The sequence below is a fragment of the Aquarana catesbeiana genome, linkage group LG05 (assembly GCF_042186555.1).
Source record: "Aquarana catesbeiana isolate 2022-GZ linkage group LG05, ASM4218655v1, whole genome shotgun sequence".
Taxonomy (NCBI): Eukaryota; Metazoa; Chordata; class Amphibia; order Anura; family Ranidae; genus Aquarana; species Aquarana catesbeiana.
In genome coordinates, this window is record NC_133328.1 from 573,661,553 (window position 1) to 573,682,119 (window position 20,567).

The window sequence follows — 20,567 nt, forward strand, 5'->3', positions numbered from 1 at the left end:
AAATAGGCCCTCCAGGAAGAATAGCAGATAAAGATTTGTTTAGCAGATTTGTTTGAGCATCGTTAAAAATTCTGCCCCCATCTTTGCAGCACTGGCCATCATTGAAAACATCTGTGCCCTTCATGTTAAATTTCGCCCCTCACCTAGATGAACACTCCTCGGCAGCTCGAGGCACAATCTGACTGAAAAATGTCTTCGTACTGGGGGTTAATAGTGCGTCCACTGACACCAGTGCTGGGGGTTAATAGTCCGTCTGCTTACACCAGTGTTGGGGGTTAATAGTGCGTACACTGACACCAATGCTAGGAGTTAATATTGCGTCTGCTGACACCAGTGCTGGTGGTTGATATTGCGTCCGCTGACACCAGTGCTGGGAGTTAATAGTGCATCCACTGACATCAATGCTGGGGGAAAGGAAAGTTTGCATCCAGCCCCCATTGGATGTGAAAACTTGTCCTGTGGCCCTCAGGTCATTTAAGTTTGAGACCCCTGCTCTACACTCTTCCTCCAGACTCTGGGACCTTGATTTCCAAATGAAATGCAAAATTTATTTTCATCTGAAAAGAGGACTTTAGACCACTAAGCAACATTCCAGTCCTTTTTCTCCTTAGCCAAGGTAAGACGATTGTCTCTGGTTTAGGAGTGGCTTGACACAAGGAATGCGACAGTTGCAGCCCATGTGCTGGACACATGTGTGTGTGGTGGCTCTTAAAGCACTGACACCAGCCATAGTCCACTCCTTGTGAATATCCCCCAAATTCGTGAATGGTCTTTGCTTCACAATCCTCTCAAGGCTGCGGTTATCCCTGTTGCTTATGCACCTTTTTCTACCACACTTTTTCCTTCCACTCAACTTTCCATTAAAATGCTTGGATACAGCACTCTGTGAACAGCCAGCTTTGTAGCAATGACCTTTTGTGATTTACCCTCTTTGTGGAGGGTGTCAATGACTGTCTTACGGACAACTGACAAGTCAGCAGTCTTTTCCATGATTGTGTAACCTACTGAACCAGACCATTTAAAGGCTCAGGAAACCTTTATGCCCTGTACACACGGTCGGACATTGATCGGACATTCCGACAACAAAATCCATGGATTTTTTCCGACGGATGTTGGCTCAAACTTGTCTTGCATACACACAGTCACACAAAGTTGTCAGAAAATCTGATTGTTATGAACCTGGTGACGTAAAACACATACGTCGGGACTATAAACGGGGCAGTAGCCAATAGCTTTCGTCTCTTGATTTATTCTGACCATGCGTGGCACTTTGTGCGTCAGATTTGTGTACACACGATCGGAATTTCCGACAACGGCTTTTGTTGTCGGAAAATTTTATAGCCTGCTCTCAAACTTTGTGTGTCGGAAATTCCTATGGAAAATGTGTGGTGGAGCCTACACACTGTCGGAATTTCCGACAAAAAGGTCCTATCACACATTTTCCATCGGAAAATCCGACCGTGTGTACAGGGCATTACAGATGTTTTGAGTTAATTAACTGATTAGAGTGTGACGCCATGAGTCTACAGTATTGAACTTTTTCACAATATTCTGATTTTCAGAGATACTAAATTTTGGGTTTTCACTAGCTTTAAGCCATAATCATCAAAATTAAAAGAAGGAAATGCTTGAAATATATCACTCCGTATGTAATCTTAATCAGCGCAAACAAATAAAACAATCAAAACATATTTCGTATACTAACATCATATGAATATAAATAAATATAGTTGCTGCTTGACACTCAAAAGTGTTCTCACTCACTTTAATCTGAATAAACCCCTGTGCATAGTGCAGCACAACTAGCAACACATTAACAAGTGTTACAAGTGAATGTGTATAAATATAAGAAAAAATTGTAGCAGCCCAACAATCAATCTTCAAGAGCAAAATATGTTACAAACCAAAAAATAATAAACAGTGGAATTCAATCAAAAATAAAGAAAGATATACAAGTGATAGCTCAACAGTTCATCATGCTAATAATCAAAACAGGATGCTAAGATCTTCCACCTCTTTGTAGAGTAATGAAGCAGTGCTCATAAAAAAACCTTCACCAGCATTTGGATGGCCGCTCACCTTATCCGCTTGCTGACCGTCGCACACAGATATACGTCGGCAGAATGACACAGGCAGGCAAATGGGTGTACAAGTACGTCCCTTTAAATGTGCCACCTTTCGGGCGCGTGGCCCTGCCCGCGGGTCCCGGGAACTCGATGTTCGCCGGCAGCCCATGATTGCGGTGTGGAGAGGTAGAACGAGGAGATGCCTTCCTAAACAAGGCATTTCCCAGTTCTGCCTTGTGTCATGACAGATCTACTGCCCTCTGTCATCGGGAGCAGTGATTGCTGTCATGTCCTAAGTAGCCAATCCCCCCCACAGTTAGAATCACTCCCTGGGACACAATTAACCCCTTAATCGCCCCTAGTGTTTAACACCTTCCCTGCCAGTGAAATTTACACAGTAATCAGTGCATTTTTATAGCACTGATCGCTGTATAAATGACAATGGTCCCAAAATAGTGTCAAAAGTGTCCAATGTGTCCGCTATAATGCCGCAATCACGATAAAAATCGCAGATTGCCACCATTACTAATAAAAAAAATAATAATAAAAATGCCATAAAACTATCCCATATTTTGTAGACGCTATAACTTTGGGGAAAACCAATTAATATACGCTTATTGCGGGTTTTTTTTACCAAAAATATGTAGAAGAATACATATCGGCCTAAACTGAAGAAAAAAATTGCTTTTTTATATATTTTTGGGGGATATTTATTATAGCAAAAAGTAAAAAACATTGCTTTCTTTTTCAAAATTGGCGCTCTTTTTTTTGTTTATAGCACAAAAAATAAAAAACTCAGAGGTGATCAAATACCACCAAAAGAAAGCTCTATTTGTGGGAAAAAAGGACGTCAATTTTGTTTGGGTACAACATTGCACGGCCGTGGAATTGTCAGTTAAAGCGACGCAGTGCCGAATCGCAAAAAGTGCTCTGGTCAGGAAGGGGGTAAAATCTTCCGGGGCTGAAGTGGTTATACTTAGACCTCTGTTTCACCAGTGGGTCTACGTAAGCAGTCCCCTAATAGGGGTGAGCTCAAATTAATGCTTCTGCTCTGTTCCTTATCTCCAACACCTCCCTTCAGTGCTGCATATTCTCATTCAGCAATATAAAAAAAAAAAAAAAAAGGAAATCTAGAGCTTTCTGTCAGAGTTTAATATCACAATAAAAATGTAAGTAGCACACTCACATACAAGGCACTGGATCATGCCAGTATATCAAACATGGAGGATTTTTTTCCATTATGATTTGTCACATTACACTTCTATCCTTTATAAATACTGTGAAATGCATTTTCGATGGCCAGTGAATCCATCTGTATAAGAAATTTGGTTAAGTTAGCATTATCTTTTACTTTCAAAATATTTATTAAGAATTTAGGATAAAATACAGTAGACAAATCCCTTCAAGAAGGAAAAAAAATATTGTGACAAATACGGTCAGCATCAGTATAACAAATGTGCAACACTGACACAACATTGCTTTCGAAAATGACTCAGGAGAGGACCATAGAGGCTGGGCCATGAAAGCCCACTTACTATATGTGAGACATCATAGGTGGCATTACAAAGCGTGTGTCTACAGCGGAAAACAGCACCCCAATCAACCCATAATACTGGAGATAAAGAAAAAAAAAAAAGAATAATAAGAAGCAGAGGAAGGGGGAAGAAAGAGTAGAAAGGAGGGTAGAGGACAGTAGCGAGAAATGAAAGAAATAAAAGAGAGTGAAGAATCCTAGAGGACTGTAGATGAGGAATCCTGAAAGATTAAAGTCAATACACATATAACAAGCCCATGGGCTCCAGATCTTTTCAAAACGTTTGCCTGTATCATTAGGAAAACTGACAAGTTTTTTGTGGATGATAATCCAAGATACCTTCTGCCTCATTAGGGAGATGGGCACTAAAGTCTTTTTCTACAGTCTGGCTATAGTTGATTTAGCCACCAAGAGAATAAAGTATATTAGCCTTTCAGTGGCATGGAAAACTTTCTCAGGTGGCTCATTCAAAAGAGCAACGTGCGGGAATTGTGGTACCGAGTCTCCAGTGACCTTTCTCAGTAAGGCAAAGACTCTATTCCAAAATTTCCTACTGTAAGTCTAGGATATTCCCATCATGTACGGTACATAGAGGTTGATACTAAAGGCAAATATACTGTGTACTACAAGTGCACTTGGAAGTGCAGTTGCCCTAGATCTGAGGGGAAGATCTGAAATGAGGGGGATCCCTGCTGATTTCTATCATCCAATCATGTGCAAGCAAAAATGCTGTTTTTTATTTTCCATGCATGTCCCCCTCGGATATCCACAGTGCACAGTGGATTTGCTTTTAGTAAATCAACCCCATAGTTTCAAAGAGATGACACCCCCCTGAAGCACAGTGGTGAGGAACTCGGGTAAAGTTTTGTGAGATGATATGGGACCAGATATCATCTGGTGAAATCTTTTACATCCGTTTCAATCAGAGATACATTTAAAATGCGTTTATAAGATAACTGAAAGCAATTATGCCAGATCTCTGTCTCCCTTTCTGAAGCCAAATCACTGTCCCACTCTCTCATATAGGCAGTGGTGGCCCATCCATAGGGGGCACATGGGACTATTCGCTTTCCTAACACTTAACCGCCTCTCCGCCAATCAGGAGAGGCATGAAGGCAAGAGAGGCATGAAGGCAGGAGAGGAGACGCATGAAGGACCCCGCTCGTCGCTGTCACTCGATGTCCCACAGATGCCAGGCAGACGGCGAGTGGGCAGAGGACACACTGGCATTTGATGGGCACACTGGCAGCTTTTGATGAGCACACTGGCAGCATATGATGGGCAGTTGGGTACACTGGCAGCATTTGATGGGCACACTGGTAGCGTACAATGGGCAGTTGGGCACACTGGCAGCATTTGATGGACAGTTGGGCACACTGGCAGCGTTTGATGGGCACACTGGCAGCATATGATGGGCAGTCGGGCACACTGGCAGCATATGATGGGCACACTGGCAGCATATGCTGGGTACACTGGCAGCGTTTGATGGGCACAGTGGCAGCGTTTGACGGGCACAGTGGCAGCGTTTGATGGCACAGTGCCAACATTTGATGAGCACAGTGGCCTCGTTTGATGGGCACAGTGGCTGCAATTGATGTTTTTGTTTCAAAACTTTTTCAGTTTGTTTGCGCCCCCCCCGCGGAAATTTTGAGCACCAGCTGCCACTGCACATAGGACAGTTTGGTGGGGGTAGTAAGTAGGAGCCCATAGATAACGAAGATCCCTCTGCTCTGACTCATATCCAATGCACATCATTTCTCATACGGGGTCATTTTTGGGCCTCAGTCACAGAAGGAAATTAGCAGTATTTTTATCACAATAAGTATTTTAGGCTTTTAAAATTTGTGGGAAGCCACTGAATTAAAAATCAGAGGAAAAAATCTGCAAAAATGTTCTTTTATTTCATTTTAATGGTGTAAATGTCAAATAGTGCAAAATAATATTTCACATTTACTTGTCATAATTGCTTATTGTTAGCAGGTGGTATGCCCAAGGCTACTCTGCGGTTCTTCACAAAATGACTTACTGCTAATAGCCTAAATAGCCTATGTTGCGAACTGAGCTAAATATCAGGAGATCAAATGACATGTACACAGCAGAATGAGTCAGAGGAGGCACCCCCCACACACACACTTGCTAGCAGGTATGGAGCCTTATGGGTGTTTATTTAAATGCTGTTAACAAATGGCAAAGGTATTAAGGAAGCACTCGGATCTATGTGAATATTTGTAAAATATATTTAATACAAATACTGAAAAAAATATAAAACATGACATTTTAAACTCTTAACATACTTTTCTTTAAAATGAGGCACTACGCAAAAATTTGCAGCGGCCCCAACTGAGCAATCAGTCTCCCACAGTATTGCAATGAAGTAAATTAATCACTCACCATAAAGAAACTAACCGCTAAGAGATCAGAGCTGAGTGGACTTACCATTTAATTAAATCTACAAAAAAACAAAAACCTTAATTAATAATCTAAATATATATATATATATATATATATATATATATATATATATATATATATATATATATATATATATATATTTATTTTTATTTTTTTATGTTTTATGCTGGTTCAACAAAAAAATAGAAGTGTCTGGACTTCAGTTATATATAGACAACATTTTTTTAATAATAGCTTTCCATATGAAATATGAAATTCATATGAAATAGGAAGTAATTAGTGCCATTTTATCTAAATGGTATTTAAAATGCATAACTAATTATTTAAAGCTTTATAATTGAAATAAAAATTAAAATGTCCTTCTATTAATTCATAGGTGGATAAATTACCAGTCTTAAATACTCTGTAAGCCATTTCTGAAATCTGTCAAATGCGTAAAGTTCAGAAACAACATTTAATTGGGAACCATCTACTACATTGCCTAGTCCTTAACCACTTCAGCCCCGGAAGGATTTACCCCCTTCCTGACCAGAGCACTTTTTACAATTTGGCACTGCGTCGCTTTAACTGCTAATTGCGCGGTCATGCAATGCTGTACCCAAACAAAATTTGCGTCCTTTTCTTCCCACAAATAGAGCTTTCTTTTGATGGTATTTGATCACCTCTACGGTTTTTATTTTTTGCGTTAAAAGTTGTCACTAAATGATATATTGCTCACACAGGCCATGGGCATATGTGAAATTGCACCCCAAAATACATTCAGCTGCTTCTCCTGAGTACGGGGATACCACATGTGTGGGACTTTTTGGGAGCCTAACCGCGTACGGGGCCCCGAAAAGCAATCACCGCCTTCAGGATTTCTAAGGGCGTAAATTTTTTATTTCACTCCTCACTACCTATCACAGTTTTGAAGGCCATAAAATGCCCAGATGGCACAAACCCCCCCCCCCCCCCAAATGACCCCATTTGGAAAGTAGACACCCCAAGCTATTTGCTGAGAGGCATGTTGAGTCCATGGAATATTTTATATTTTGACACAAGTTGCGGGAAAGTGACAAATTTTTTTTTTTTTGCACAAAGTTGTCACTAAATGATGTATTGCTCACACAGGCCATGGGCATATGTGGAATTGCACCCCAAAATACATTTAGCTGCTTCTCCTGAGTATGGGGATACCACATGTGTGGGACTTTTTGGGAGCCTAGCTGCATACGGGGCCCCGAAAACCAATCACCGCCTTCAGGATTTCTAAGGGTGTAAATTTTTGATTTCACTCTTCACTGCCTATCACAGTTTCGGAGGCCATGGAATGCCCAGGTGGCACAAACCCCCCCAAATGACCCCATTTTGGAAAGTAGACACCCCAAGCTATTTGCTGAGAGGCATGGTGAGGTGTACGGTGCGTGAGTGGGTATTAGCGGTACTGGCACTAACCTGATGCTGCCTGGGGCTGGTGCTTGCCAGTTCACCAAAATGCTACCAAGAAAACTGTTAGCGATCGCAGGGATCAGGCCTGACTCTGCGAACGCTGCAGTTATGCATTTAGTGTTTTGTAAGTGACAGTGATTGATCGATACTGCACTTGGGTGGGCTGGGCTGGGCCGGGCGGAGGGGCAAAACGCAGGTGCTAGCAGGTATCTGGGCTGATCCCGCTAACACTGCGTTTTTGGGAACCCTAAACTGCTGGGGATGCTAGTATAGATCTGATTGGATCAGATATTGATCCGTTCAGATACTATACCATTAAGGGAGGCGTATGCTGCGTGCGTGGGTGTTAGCGGTACTGGCGCTAATCTGACGCTTGTCCTGAAAGTGCTAAATGACTGGCTTATCATGGTGATGCAAAGGCTTTGGTTCTTTCTAAGTCACCGTCTGGAGCAGTTCTGAAGATCAGAAGTTCTAACCTCACCCTGACTTCACCAACTCCTGCTTGTTCTAGATCAGTGCCTTATAAACTACTGAAGACAGAGACTACCATGGAATCAGCATTTTCAGAGGGAGGTCAACAATGACAGTGTAACAATCAGGGACCAGGCTTGGAGATCTAGCTATAGCAGAAGAGAGGTTCACACTGACCAGCAGGAATTGTACACAAGCAGGCCTCCCTGGCAGATGACACAGACTGACCCAGGTGCAGGGCCCAAACAATAACTGGTCTTCACTGGAGTTCCTGATGGTGGACATGGGTTTGGTTACGCGCTAGGGCAAGATCATGGTGCTCAGGTGCTCAGGATTGCCCCACCAGAAGGTGAGCAAGCTGGGGTCTGGTGGCAGATGGAGCAGGAAGTCAGTAAACAAGCCAAAGGTCGGTAACAAATGGTTGCAGGTTGGGATCAAGCAGAAGCATAGTTGAGAAACAAACCAAAGGTCGGTAACAAATAGTTGTGAGGAAACGGACATGTGAAAAGAACAAGATATTTTCTGGAGAGGAGCATAATAATCTGGCAAGTAAGAAGTGCAGAGACAGGGCTCAAATCAGGAAGTTCATGGAAGAAGCAAAGAGTTCAAGATTCACCTGAAACAAAACACAAAGCAAGGTTGTCCAAGCAATCAGGCAGGGCACTGTCCAGTATCTCAGGTGGCACAGCAAGAAGAAACACAGCCACAGAGTGTCCAGGTTCAGATCGAGATCCTGACAGGCAGCCTATTCTCCTCAACATAGGTTCCATTTTAGATGAGTAAATACATACAGCCAACATCACAAATGGGTTCATGATTTTTCTGCAATGGGGAAGCCACTAGTGGGTGAGACATTAAAACCCAACTCCACTTTGAGCAAAAAATCCAAATTCTCAGTCCATAGCAGCTTACAAAAAGCAGCTATAAAAAAATAGATTGTCCCAAACAAATTTTTTAACCTTATTACATCACGGCTACCCCTATTGCTGAGCTTAAAGTTTAAAGGGTTGTGGAGACTTTTTTGGAAGCTTGACTTCCTGTGTCTTCATCATAACTAGCACCCATACCATAGCTTTCTAACCTGAATTGTTGATAGCAGTACCCCTTACAGGTGCCTATGTTAATCTAATGACTCTGCATTGTCAGGCTGACAAGAAAAGAAAGCACATAATGTGCTAGTATGCAATGCATATTATAGAAACATAGAAAAATTACGGCAGAATAAGTCAGAGTAGTCCATCCAATCTGACCATTTTTTTGTTTTTGTTTTTATTGTTTTTTTTTTTCATTAACTCTGTTGTCTGAATATAGATCTATGTTTATCCCAAGCATGTTTGAAGCCATTTACTGTTGACTGTCTCACTACCTTTGCAAGTAGTTTAATCCTATCAATAAAACCATTTTTTTTTAAATCAGTAAAATAATACTTTCTAAGATTAGTTTTAAACTTCACCTCCAGTAAGTTTGAGGTCATGTCCCCGTGTTCTTGATTATGGTTTCATATTGAAAAAACTGCCCTCCTGAAACGTATTCACCCCCTTGATGTATTTAAAGGTTTCAATTATGTCTCCCCTATCCCTTCTTTCCTCCAGACTGTACATAATAAGTTCCTGAAGTCGCTCTCGATATGTTTTATCCCCCAAACCTTCACCATTTTTGTTACCCATCTCTTGTTTTATCTTATCAATATCTTTCTGTAAATTAGTTCTCCAGAACTGGATATAGTATTCTAAATGAGGTCTCACTAAAGATCTTTATAGGGGAATCAGAACCTCCTTTCTTCTGCTGGTGATCCCTCTAGTGATGCATCCTAGAATTCTATTCGCTTTTCCCACTGCCTGGTCACACTGTTTGCTCATTTTGCAATCATCCTGTAGTGCTGGCCAACACTGTACCCCCAATGTTGTACTCTCTCAAGGGATTCTTTCTTTCTAGGTGCATGATTTTACATTTAAAAATATTGAACTGCAGTCTCCGCCGCTTTGACCAATCTTCCAGCAATGTCAAATCACGTTCCATGTTACAGACACCACCAGGGATATAAACCCTATTACACACCTTTGTATCATCAGCAAAAAGACATACCTTGCCCACCAAACCTTTAGTTAGATCACTTACATATAGATTAAATAGAACGGGACCCAGTACAGAGCCTTGTGGTACACCACTAGTGACTGCTCTCTGTTCTGAGTGAACCCCATTTACAATCACACTCTGGTGTCTATTCTTTAGCCAACTTCATATCCACTGAATCACCCAGGGGTTAAGACCTAGCTTGTACAACTTTTGCATTAGATCATTATGAGGAACTGTATCAAATGCCTTGCTGAAATCAAGATTTGCTATGTCCACAGCACCACACTACATTGTAATATACTCAAAGAATTCAATCAGATTAGTCTGGCATGATCTGCCCTCAGTAAAGTAATACTGCATTGGATCCAGAAAGTTGTGTATTTTTAGGTGATCGTTGATCCTTCTTTTCAGGAGTGATTCCATTAACTTGACTACAATTGATGTTAAACTCACTGGCCTGTAATTGCCAGCTTCTACTTTGCTGCCCTTCTTGTGAATAGAAGCAGTATTAGCTGTCCGCCAGTCATGGGGAATGTCTCCTGTTAGAAGAGACTGATTAAAAAGATTGGTTAATGGTCCAACAACTATATCTTGAAGTTCTCTTAGAACTCTGGGATGAATACCTTACCATCAGGACCCATTGCTTTATTAAGCTTTAACCGACCCAGTTCCTCTGCTACTTCTGTCTCAAGAAATCCTATAAATGAAAAGTAATTACTAAAACCAATATGATTCCCCAACTTCCAAATATTTTATTCCAGGTCTGTGGGCATGTTTGAACAAGGACACCGTATTTCTTCAGGACGTTTGTGTACTTTGAAATTTTACTTTCAACATTCTTCTCTGCTTGCTTCTTCAGTTTCATGACCAGCTTCTTTTTGTTATAGTGCAGCTTGGCTTTTGCCTTCCTTTTCTCCTCCAGGGTGACAATGACTTCCTGGTACTTCCAGCCAACCTCATGGGCAAGGCCCCTGCGTGTTGGCTTCAAGCGTATAATCTTCAGGGCAGCTGGGACCACCATACGCTACCTCTTATTGTAAGGAGGCAGGATACCATCAAAGACCCTCAGTCGCTCCAGAGCAGCCTGTCCTCACATAGTCTTATGTGGCAGTATAACTCTTATGTCGTGTACAGACGTTCGGAATTTCCAACAACAAACGTTCGATGTGAGCTTGTTGTCGGAAATTCCGACTGTGTGTAGACTCCATCGGACATTTTTTGTCGGAATTTCCGACAAACAAAATTTGAGAGCTGGTTCTCAAATATGCCGACAACAAAATGCGTTGTCGTAATTTCTAGCGTGTGTAGACAATTCCGACGCACAAAATTCCACGCATGCTCTGAATTAAGTACGAGACGGCAGCGCTTGGTCTGGTAAAACTAATGCAGCGCATTCTCTTCTTCTTTAAAATGCTAGAATGATGAAGTTGTTTTGCTGCTGATATTCACACAGAGTTCTGTCAAACTGATTTCTTTACTATTTCTTGTGATCTCATGAATAATCTTTTTTTTTTGCCAGATCTCCTGAATAATTTTTTTTTTTTTTATAGTGATCTATTTTTTTTTTTTTTTATCAAGATCTCCTGATTTTTTTTTGATTTTTTTTATAGTTATCTCCCTAATATTTTTGTTTGTTTTGTGTGTCAAGTTACCACAACACCATTATTATCTTGTATTTTTAACCTCAAAGAGATTGGTTGGTGTTGGTGTCCCTTGTTAATTTGACATTGTCTTTTTGAAATGTACCTGCCTACTCACAAACAAACTGTCTATTTTAAACTAAAACACATAGCCAAATATTTGTGAAAATAAAATAGGCATTTATTAGGGGTCATAACAAAATAAAGAGGAAGGCAACGCTGGATATACTGGTAAAATTGGTGAAGCCTTTGTACCCCAGGGCAGGCAAAATTGGTAGCCTGAGGAGTCCATTTAATAGGGAGCACAATCCGGTCCAGGACTACAAGAGATCAGGAACAGCAGCAGATGACATATATGTCCCAAGGCTGTGGTCTTACAACAGCCTGCGTCTTTTGTCAGACCAGACTGAACCCAGGCCATCACTCTCTTGTCTTCCTTCCACCCTTGCTTCCAGGCTGTGGTTCTGGTGTTGGAGTTGTGACAGGAGGTGGAGGAGGAGGAGGATAGTCCAACTCACACAGGTGGATTTTGCTTGTGAGTTTGCCCCTCAACCCCTTATTTAGGGTCAGATAGATCACATCCTTACCAATGAGGTGTTGGCCCACCTCCATTTCCTGCTTTTTGCGGACTAACATGCAGGCATAGGCCTCTTGAAGATTGGGGGTGGTTATGAGGGCCGCAGTAGCCTCCTGAATCAAAGAAAGCGCTGATTCCTGCACGTTCCTCCCCTTCCTGGTACTATTTGTTGGAAGGCGGAGGGGAGGAACCTGGGATTCGGTCAGGCTACTGGGACCGGCCACCTCCTGGCTGCCACTTTCCCCCGCCACTTCCTGGCTGCCACTTTCCCCCACCACTTCCTGGCTGCCACTTTCCTCCGCCACCTCCTGGCTGCCACTTTCCACAGTCTCCTCCTGGCTGAGGCTTTCCTGTGTATGAAAATGGGACATAGTTTTAGTTTATTGTTCATCAATCAAACATAATTTTGAGAAATATGTTGAACAATGCTATACCTGACTCAAGCTGGGCTCCTCCACACCTTGTTCCTGGGTGGAAGGCCCAGGTTTGACATCGGAAGCCTCAGCTGGGGTGGAAGGAAGAGTGGAAGGAAGTGTGGAAGGAAAGGTTGAGAGTGATGGCCTGATTTCAGTCTGGTCTGACAGAAATCGCAGTCTGTCGTAGTACCACAGCCTGGGGACATAAACGTCATCTGCTGCTGCTCCTGAGCTCATGGAATCCTAGCCCTTCTTGCACTCCCTATTATATGCACTCCCCAGGCCACCAATTTTGCGCTTCAAATAGTTGATGTTTGCCGTGGGGATCTGCGGCTTCACCAATTCCAGCAATTGATCCAGTGCTGCCTGCCTTTTTTATTAGTATAAAAGGGGTGTTTTACCTGCCACAGACAGGGCAGCTCTCTGTACATATCAATGAATTGGGGTAGGAATTCGTGATCATTGAATCGATCTATTTCATTGGCAAGACACAACACAAGACAAACCCTAATGTCAGGCTAAACTCTCCTAATCGTGTCCCAATATAGGCCTCAATCTAGAAGTAGTAAAGACCACTGATGCCTCAAGTTCAAATTCGGCACCTACGCTACTCCGTCCTCTGCTCACAGATCATATGTACAGCGCACGCATGTTACGCTTTATATACACTGCACATGCGTGAAACTCCACCCACCCCTGACATTCTTTCTAGTATATCCCCCACCCCTTCTCTTTCGGCGCAGTGGGAGAGCACATGGCGAAGAAAGAGCAGGTGCATGCAGAGGAGAGCAGCAATGAGGAGGACGACAAAAGCCCAGAGCCACAAACGTCCCGATCCCGGAGGAGATTTAAGGCCTCAAATATGTCCTTTGTAGAGATGGTGGAGATGGTGGACATCTTGAAAAGGGCCGACTATGATGGGGAAGCATGGACCTTACCCAAACCCAAATGTGAGAAAGCTCAAGATCATGGATAAAGTTGTGAAAAGTCTGCAGAAGAATTTTAGGGTATGGCGATCCAAGGATCAACTGAGGAAACGATGGTCAGACCTCAAATTGAGGGAGCAGGATCAGTAGAGAAGAATCAAGAGAGTGCTGCAAAAAAGTATTTTGTCATGTGTTCCTATTATTATTATCATTACATTCGTGCTGCTCCATGTGCTTTTCTTTACTGTTGTACAGTTTAAAATGACACGTTTCAGGTTCATGGGCACAGTAATCGTTCATAGTAAACATCGTTTGTTCGCCCACTAATACAATGTTTTTGGCAGATGCAGGTTAACTACATTTGTTCATGCCTATTTGTATTAAAAGAAGTTTATTACATTGTTGTCTAGATGGGTTGGCAACTAGAATGAAATGCAAACTTGATTCAGTGTAAGGAGAGGACACTCAGCAGCTGTTTACACATCTGGACGCAGGAGCACTAGTGTGGGACACCAGAACAAACTTTATATTAGGGTGTTCCACACAGGTGCTCCAGTGGATACTAGGGGTGTCTCCATGTGTGAAACTTGCACAAAACAGGTAATTATTCCAGCTTTAAAAAGGCAAAATAAAATCATGTTTTCAGCTTGGAACTCTGCCAAAACAGACAATTGTACGTCACTTCCAAGCAATGTTTTATATTCCTATTTCTGGCCTCAAATATCTGTGTGCCAAGTATACCTTTTTTTAATTTACATAGGGGAGAAAAGACTCGGGACATCAGAGGCACCAGGGACCCACAACCTCATAAAGAAGGGGAAGTCACAACACCACAACCTCAGGATGTGGAGGAAGGAGAGGTTTATGAAGTGGGTGAAATAGTGACCACAACAGGTGAGCGCCTGAGACCACATCTTCAGGTAATAGATGTATGCCTGCATATTTATAATACATGGTGTGTTTTTTTATTTTAGGTGATGTGGATGTTGTGGAAGAAGAATCTCATTTCACAAGTGCAAGTGCACACGTCCTCATCGGGGAGATCATGGTGTGCAATCATGATTTACAGAAGATCAAGGAAGACATCAACGATGTGGAAAAAAGACTCACAAACATCATTGATGTTTTAGGCAGAATCTAAAACACCACAAAATTATTCAAGTGTGTTTGTATTTTTCTGATTTTAACAAATTTAAAAATTTTTTTAGAAAGCCAAATTTTGAAGATGCACACAGTGTGTCAACATGTGCTATCTGCCAGCACGGGATTTCAAGGTTCGCGTTTTGTGGGTGCAACCCCTTCCTGGCAACTAAAGTAGATGAGAGGAAGGGGTTGTACCCCCGAAACACGTCCATTGATCCCCCATGATGGGAGATAGCACATGTTGACATGAGGCATGGGATCAGGAGGGAAATCCACATTTTGATTCCCAATTTGTGTGCATCTTCAAAATTTGGCTTTCACGGGGTGACATCACCCCATCTGATGAAGGCAATAATCAACACAGTTTGGACATACTAATGTATGATATTGCTTTCACTTTGTCAAAGTTGAACTTTGTAAGTTCCTGAGTTGTGTATGTTTATGGTTTTAAACATGCCTGTTTAACCCCAAAAAAGGCTATTTGTACTGTCAAACAGAAAAATGTTATTATACAACAAATATGTTGGTTTGTTCAAAAACCCTTTTCTAATGCACATGTGAATGTGCTTTGAGTAAAATGTTTTCTACTCAACAAAGTGTGGCTTCTTCTTTCAAAACTCAATACCGGTTTTGTGGTAATTTGGTGTTTACAGTGACAATGGGGGTTATTTACTAAAGGCAAATCCACTTTGCACTTCAGTGCAGTTTCAGTGCACTTTCAAGTGCACTTGTAGTGAAAAGTGGATTTGCCTTTAGTAAATAACCCCCACAGTGCTGTAAAACTAGACTCAATCAGGCCAGTTTGGGCACTCAAAACAATTAATTCATGGTGCTGAAAAGGATGTGTTTTTTATCATTAATGCATTACATACATTAACAACAAAAACATTGTGTGAAGAAGAGATTGTCACCTCATGTATCAACTAAATTACGTTTGCACTATTTAAGAAAATGACCAAAAAGAAAACCCCATTGGAGAACCTAGGAGACAGCCAAAAGAAACACAAGCAGTAAATCAAATGAAATATTATTTCATTTTAGTAAAAAAATGTATTTTAAAAATGTTTATCAAACATTTGCTGGCATATCAATGGCCCCCCTACCTGCAAAGTATTCCATATATTTTTGATGGACCTCGCGGGCGCTTTGGGGGGGCAAGCCAGGACGGTCAGCTTCAAGCGCCGTCAGGGTTGTTGTTCTCGAAATCTGGCCTCAGGCCTAACTGAGGCCACATAGTTTGTAGCATTTCTCCTGAGAAAGTTGTGTAGAATGCAGCATGCAAGTATTATATGGTTTCGTTTATATTCCACCATGTTGACTGGCGTCAGGAACAGACGTAACCGGCTGGCCATTATCCCTAAAGCATTCTCCACCACTCTTCTGCCTCTGGCCAGCCAGTAGTTAAAAACCCTCTGGTCCGGGGTGAGTGTCCTCATCGGGAACAGCTGCATCAGGTGATCACCCAGCCCAAATGCTTCATCAGCGACAAAGACGAACGGAAGACCAGCTACGGTATCTTCTGCAGGTGGCAAGCCCAAGCCACCACTCCGACTCCACCATCCGACATCCGGCCATTCTTCCCCACGTCCACATAGAGAAACTCGTATGTCGCCGACACCACCGCCAACATCACAATACCATTAAAGCCCTTGGAATTATAATAGTATGACCCTGAGTTGGGGGGTGGCACGATGTGGATGTGTTTCCCATCAATTGCCCCTCCGCAGTTGGGAAAGTCCCACCACTGGGCAAATTGAGAAGCCACAGTCTGCTATTACTGTGGTGTTGAAGGAAACTGTGGAGTCAAACAAGAAAAAAATAAATTAGTACTTTTGCACATAACATTGCAAGCAGATTAGACACAAACATTCTTGGCCAACATAAGTATAAAACATTTATTTTAAGGAGTATTTAAAGACAAAAATTTAAGGTCCACTTATCAGATTCCTCACCCCCTCTGATGGCCCAGTTAAAAATTTTAGGAGGTGGGGTAGATGTTTTGGACAGGTAACCCTGTCCACTTCATTGAGAGCTGAATGCATAAATAATGTGTGTTACTTTGGCCAGACCCTCCTTACTTACACTATTGGCAGCCCACTGGACAGGTAAGAAGTGTCATAATACAAAAATATGAATACACACTGTACAAATTGAAGCACATTTTTACATTCTGCAATTACCTATCAAGATAATAGGAGAACAAAACTTTACACAGTACCATTTGAAAGTATTCAGGCAGGACCTTTCATTACATGCTTTGGTGAATTCATCCATAAATCTGACCACAAAAGAGGTAGGTATAGTGTGTATGGGTTTGGCAAAGTTAGCAGATAGAGAATTGGTATCAGCTGACTTAGTGGTTGGAGGAAGGGAGGGTTGGGCCCCCCAAGAAAGCCTCTTGCACTCTGCCTGAATTTAAGGACAACAATAACATTTGGACACATTTTAGGGGGTGTTTAGGGTAAAACACTACTATGGAGCTGATAAAATACATTGTTAAGTGACTAGGCTAGGTGTGTATGGGCCCAGGATAGCATGCTGGAGAGGTTAGTGAAGACAAATATGCATGAAGGACAAAAAGGAACTTTAAAAAATTCAAGCATGCATGAGGACAAAGGGGACATTTACAGCATATTACAATCATGGTAATTAGGGAATGATGAAAGAAATACAATACATTAGCAAACATTAAATACATAGAATGTGACGTTAAAGGAGAAAACTTACCCTAATATAGTCCTTCTGCAGGACCTGAATGATGGCAGAACAGGTCTCTGCAATAATGATCCCCAGAGCCTGGGGGGAGATGCCTGTCGAGAACTTGATGTCCTGCTGACTTTTCCCCGTCGCCAAGTACCGCAAGGTGGCGACGAGCTTCTGCTCAGGAGTGATGGCTTGCCGCATGCAGGTGTCCTGCTTGGTAATATAAGGAGACAGCAAAGCCAACAGACGGTGAAAAACGGGGTCCGTCATCTGGAGATAATGCCTGAAATCATCAGGATTATTCTCACGGATCTCCTGCAACAAAGGCATGTGCGAGAATTGGTCATGCTGGAGCAACCAATTCTTCGTCCATGAACTCCTCCTCCCCCTGTTCATGGACTGGGCTTGGGTCAAAGTAAGAATCCCAACAACAAGCCCCTGCATAGTACGAACTCTATGATGACTACGTAACCGCAACATGGCTTCAAAACGGTTGGCTGGTCAGAACAAACTAACAGAACGCACTGAAAATCAGAAAGAACCTGAGAAAAACGAGCTGAAATTCAGAAACGAGCGGACAAGAACGTACTGAAAATCAGATACAGTGGGGCAAAAAAGTATTTAGTCAGCCACCAATTGTGCAAGTTCTTCCACTTAAAAAGATGAGAGGCCTGTAATTGTCATCATAGGTATACCTCAACTATGAGAGACAAAATGTGGAAACAAATCCAGACAATCACAATGTCAGATTTTTGAAAGAATTTATTTGTAAATTATGGTGGAAAATAAGTATTTGGTCAATATCAAAAGTTCATCTCAATACTTTGTTATATATCCTTTGTTGGCAAAGACAGAGGACAAACTTTTTCTGTAAGTCTTCACAAGGTTGTCACACACTGTTGCTGGTATGTTGGCCCATTCCTCCATGCAGATTTCCTCTAGAGCAGTGATGTTTTGGGGCTGTCGCTGGGCAACACGGTCTTTCAACTCCCTCCAAAGGTTTTCTATGGGGTTGAGATCTGGAGACTGGCTAGGCCACTCCAGGACCTTGAAATGCTTCTTACGAAGCCACTCCTTCGTTGCCCAGGCGGTGTGTTTGGGATCATTGTCATGCTGAAAGACCCAGCCACGTTTCATCTTCGATGCCTTTGCTGATGGGAGGAGGTTTGCACTCAGAATCTCATAATACATGGCCCCATTCATTCTTTCATGTACACGGATCAGTCGTCCTGTTCCCTTTGCAGAGAAACAGCCCCAAAGCATGATGTTGCCACCCCCATGCTTCACAGTAGGTATGGTGTTCTTTGGTTGCAACTCAGCATTCTCTCTCCCCCAAACAGGACGAGTTGTGTTTCTACCAAACAGTTCTACTTTGGTATCATCTGACCATATGACATTCTCCCAATCCTCTTCTGGATCATCCAAATGCTCTCTAGCAAACCTCAGACGGGCCCGGACATGTACAGGCTTAAGCAGGGGGACACGTCTGAGTCCCTGGCGGCGTAGTGTGTTACTGATGGTAACCTTTGTTACGTTGGTCCCAGCTCTCTGCAGGTCATTCACTAGGTCCCCCCGTGTGGTTGTGGGATTTTTGCTCACCATTCTTGTGATCATTTTGACCCCACGGGTGAGATCTTTGTGGAGCCCCAGATCGAGGGAGATTATCAGTGGTCTTGTATGTCTTCCATTTTCTAATTATTGCTCCCACAGTTGATTTCTTCACACCAAGCTGCTTGCCTATTGCAGATTCAGTCTTCCCAGCCTGGTGCAGGTCTACAATTTTGTTTCTGGTGTCCTTCGACAGCTCTTTGGTCTTCACCATAGTGGAGTTTGGACTGTGACTGTTTGAGGTTGTGGACAGGTGTCTTTTATACTGATAACAAGTTTAAACAGGTTCCATTAATACAGGTAATGAGTGGAGGACAGAGGAGCCTCTTAAAGAAGAGGATACAGGTTTGTGAGAGCCAGAAATCTTGCTTGTTTGTAGGTGACCAAATACTTATTTTCCACCATAATTTGCAAATAAATTCTTTCAATGTGATTGTCTGGATTTGTTTCCACATTTTGTCTCTCATAGTTGAGGTATATCTATAATGACAATTACAGGCCTCTCTCATCTTTTTAAGTGGGAGATCTTGCACAATTGGTGGCTGACTAAATACTATTTTTCCCCACTGTACGTACTAGAAATAGCACGCACTGAAAACCAGATGCAAACTGACTGCACGCACTGAAAACAGATACGAACCCACAAGCACAAACTGAAGAGCAGTAACGATCGGAAAAGCACAAGGCTGAAAAGCGCGAATCATCTCTCAAACTTCTACTAACACGAGAATAGCAGAAGGAGCCCAAAGGGTGGCGCACTGGCCGTTGAACTTACTTTTTCTAGTCCCATCCTATGTGTTTCACGTCAGCGTGTTCTAGCCAATCGGAATTTCCGAAAACATTTGAGCGACCGCGTGTATGCAAGACAAGTTTCAGCCAACATCCGTTGGAAATAAATCCATGGATTGGTTGTCAGAAACTTTGATCATCTGTACGCAGCATTACAGTCCTCCAGAAGATGCGGTTAGGTGCTGTGAAGTGGCATGGCCCACGGGAAGGTTTTGTGTTCATACGTTTACACAGGAAAGCAAGGTATTTGAGTTTGTTGTGGTAAAAGTTGCCAGGAATTTTTATACCTTCACATTTCACGACGACCACCTTACATCCAAGCAAAACTCTGCCATCTAGGACCAGAACATGACTTGAAGCCTTGAATCCACCACCCAAGTTCTTGTAGAATCCTGGAAGACCTCCCTTAATTAGTTCTGAAGGTATCTTCCTGATCTGTGCCGGGGCCTTTGCTTTGCCATTTAGTGCGGCCTTGGCCTTTGGTGGAGCCTTAGCCTAATGCCGTGTACACACGGTCTGATTTTTTCCGACAGAAAATGTTGGGTGTGAGCTTGTTGTCAGAAAGTCCCACCATGTGTATGCTCCATCAAACATTTGCTGTTGGACTTTCCGCCAACGAATGTTTGATAGCAGGTTCTTAAATTTTCCGCCAACAAAACTTTGTTGTCGGAATTTCCGATCGTGTGTACACAAGTCCGACGCACAAAAGTTCACGTATGCTCGGAATCAAGCAGAAGGAGCCGCACTGGCTATTGAACTTCCTTTTTCTCGGCTCGTT

General features: G+C 42.4%; 1 pseudogene; it reads right to left on the bottom strand.

The window, feature by feature from the left end:
- Positions 1-10,626: 10,626 nt before the first annotated feature.
- LOC141146146 (large ribosomal subunit protein uL13-like) lies at positions 10,627-20,011 on the bottom strand (annotated as a pseudogene).
- Positions 20,012-20,567: the final 556 nt, after the last annotated feature.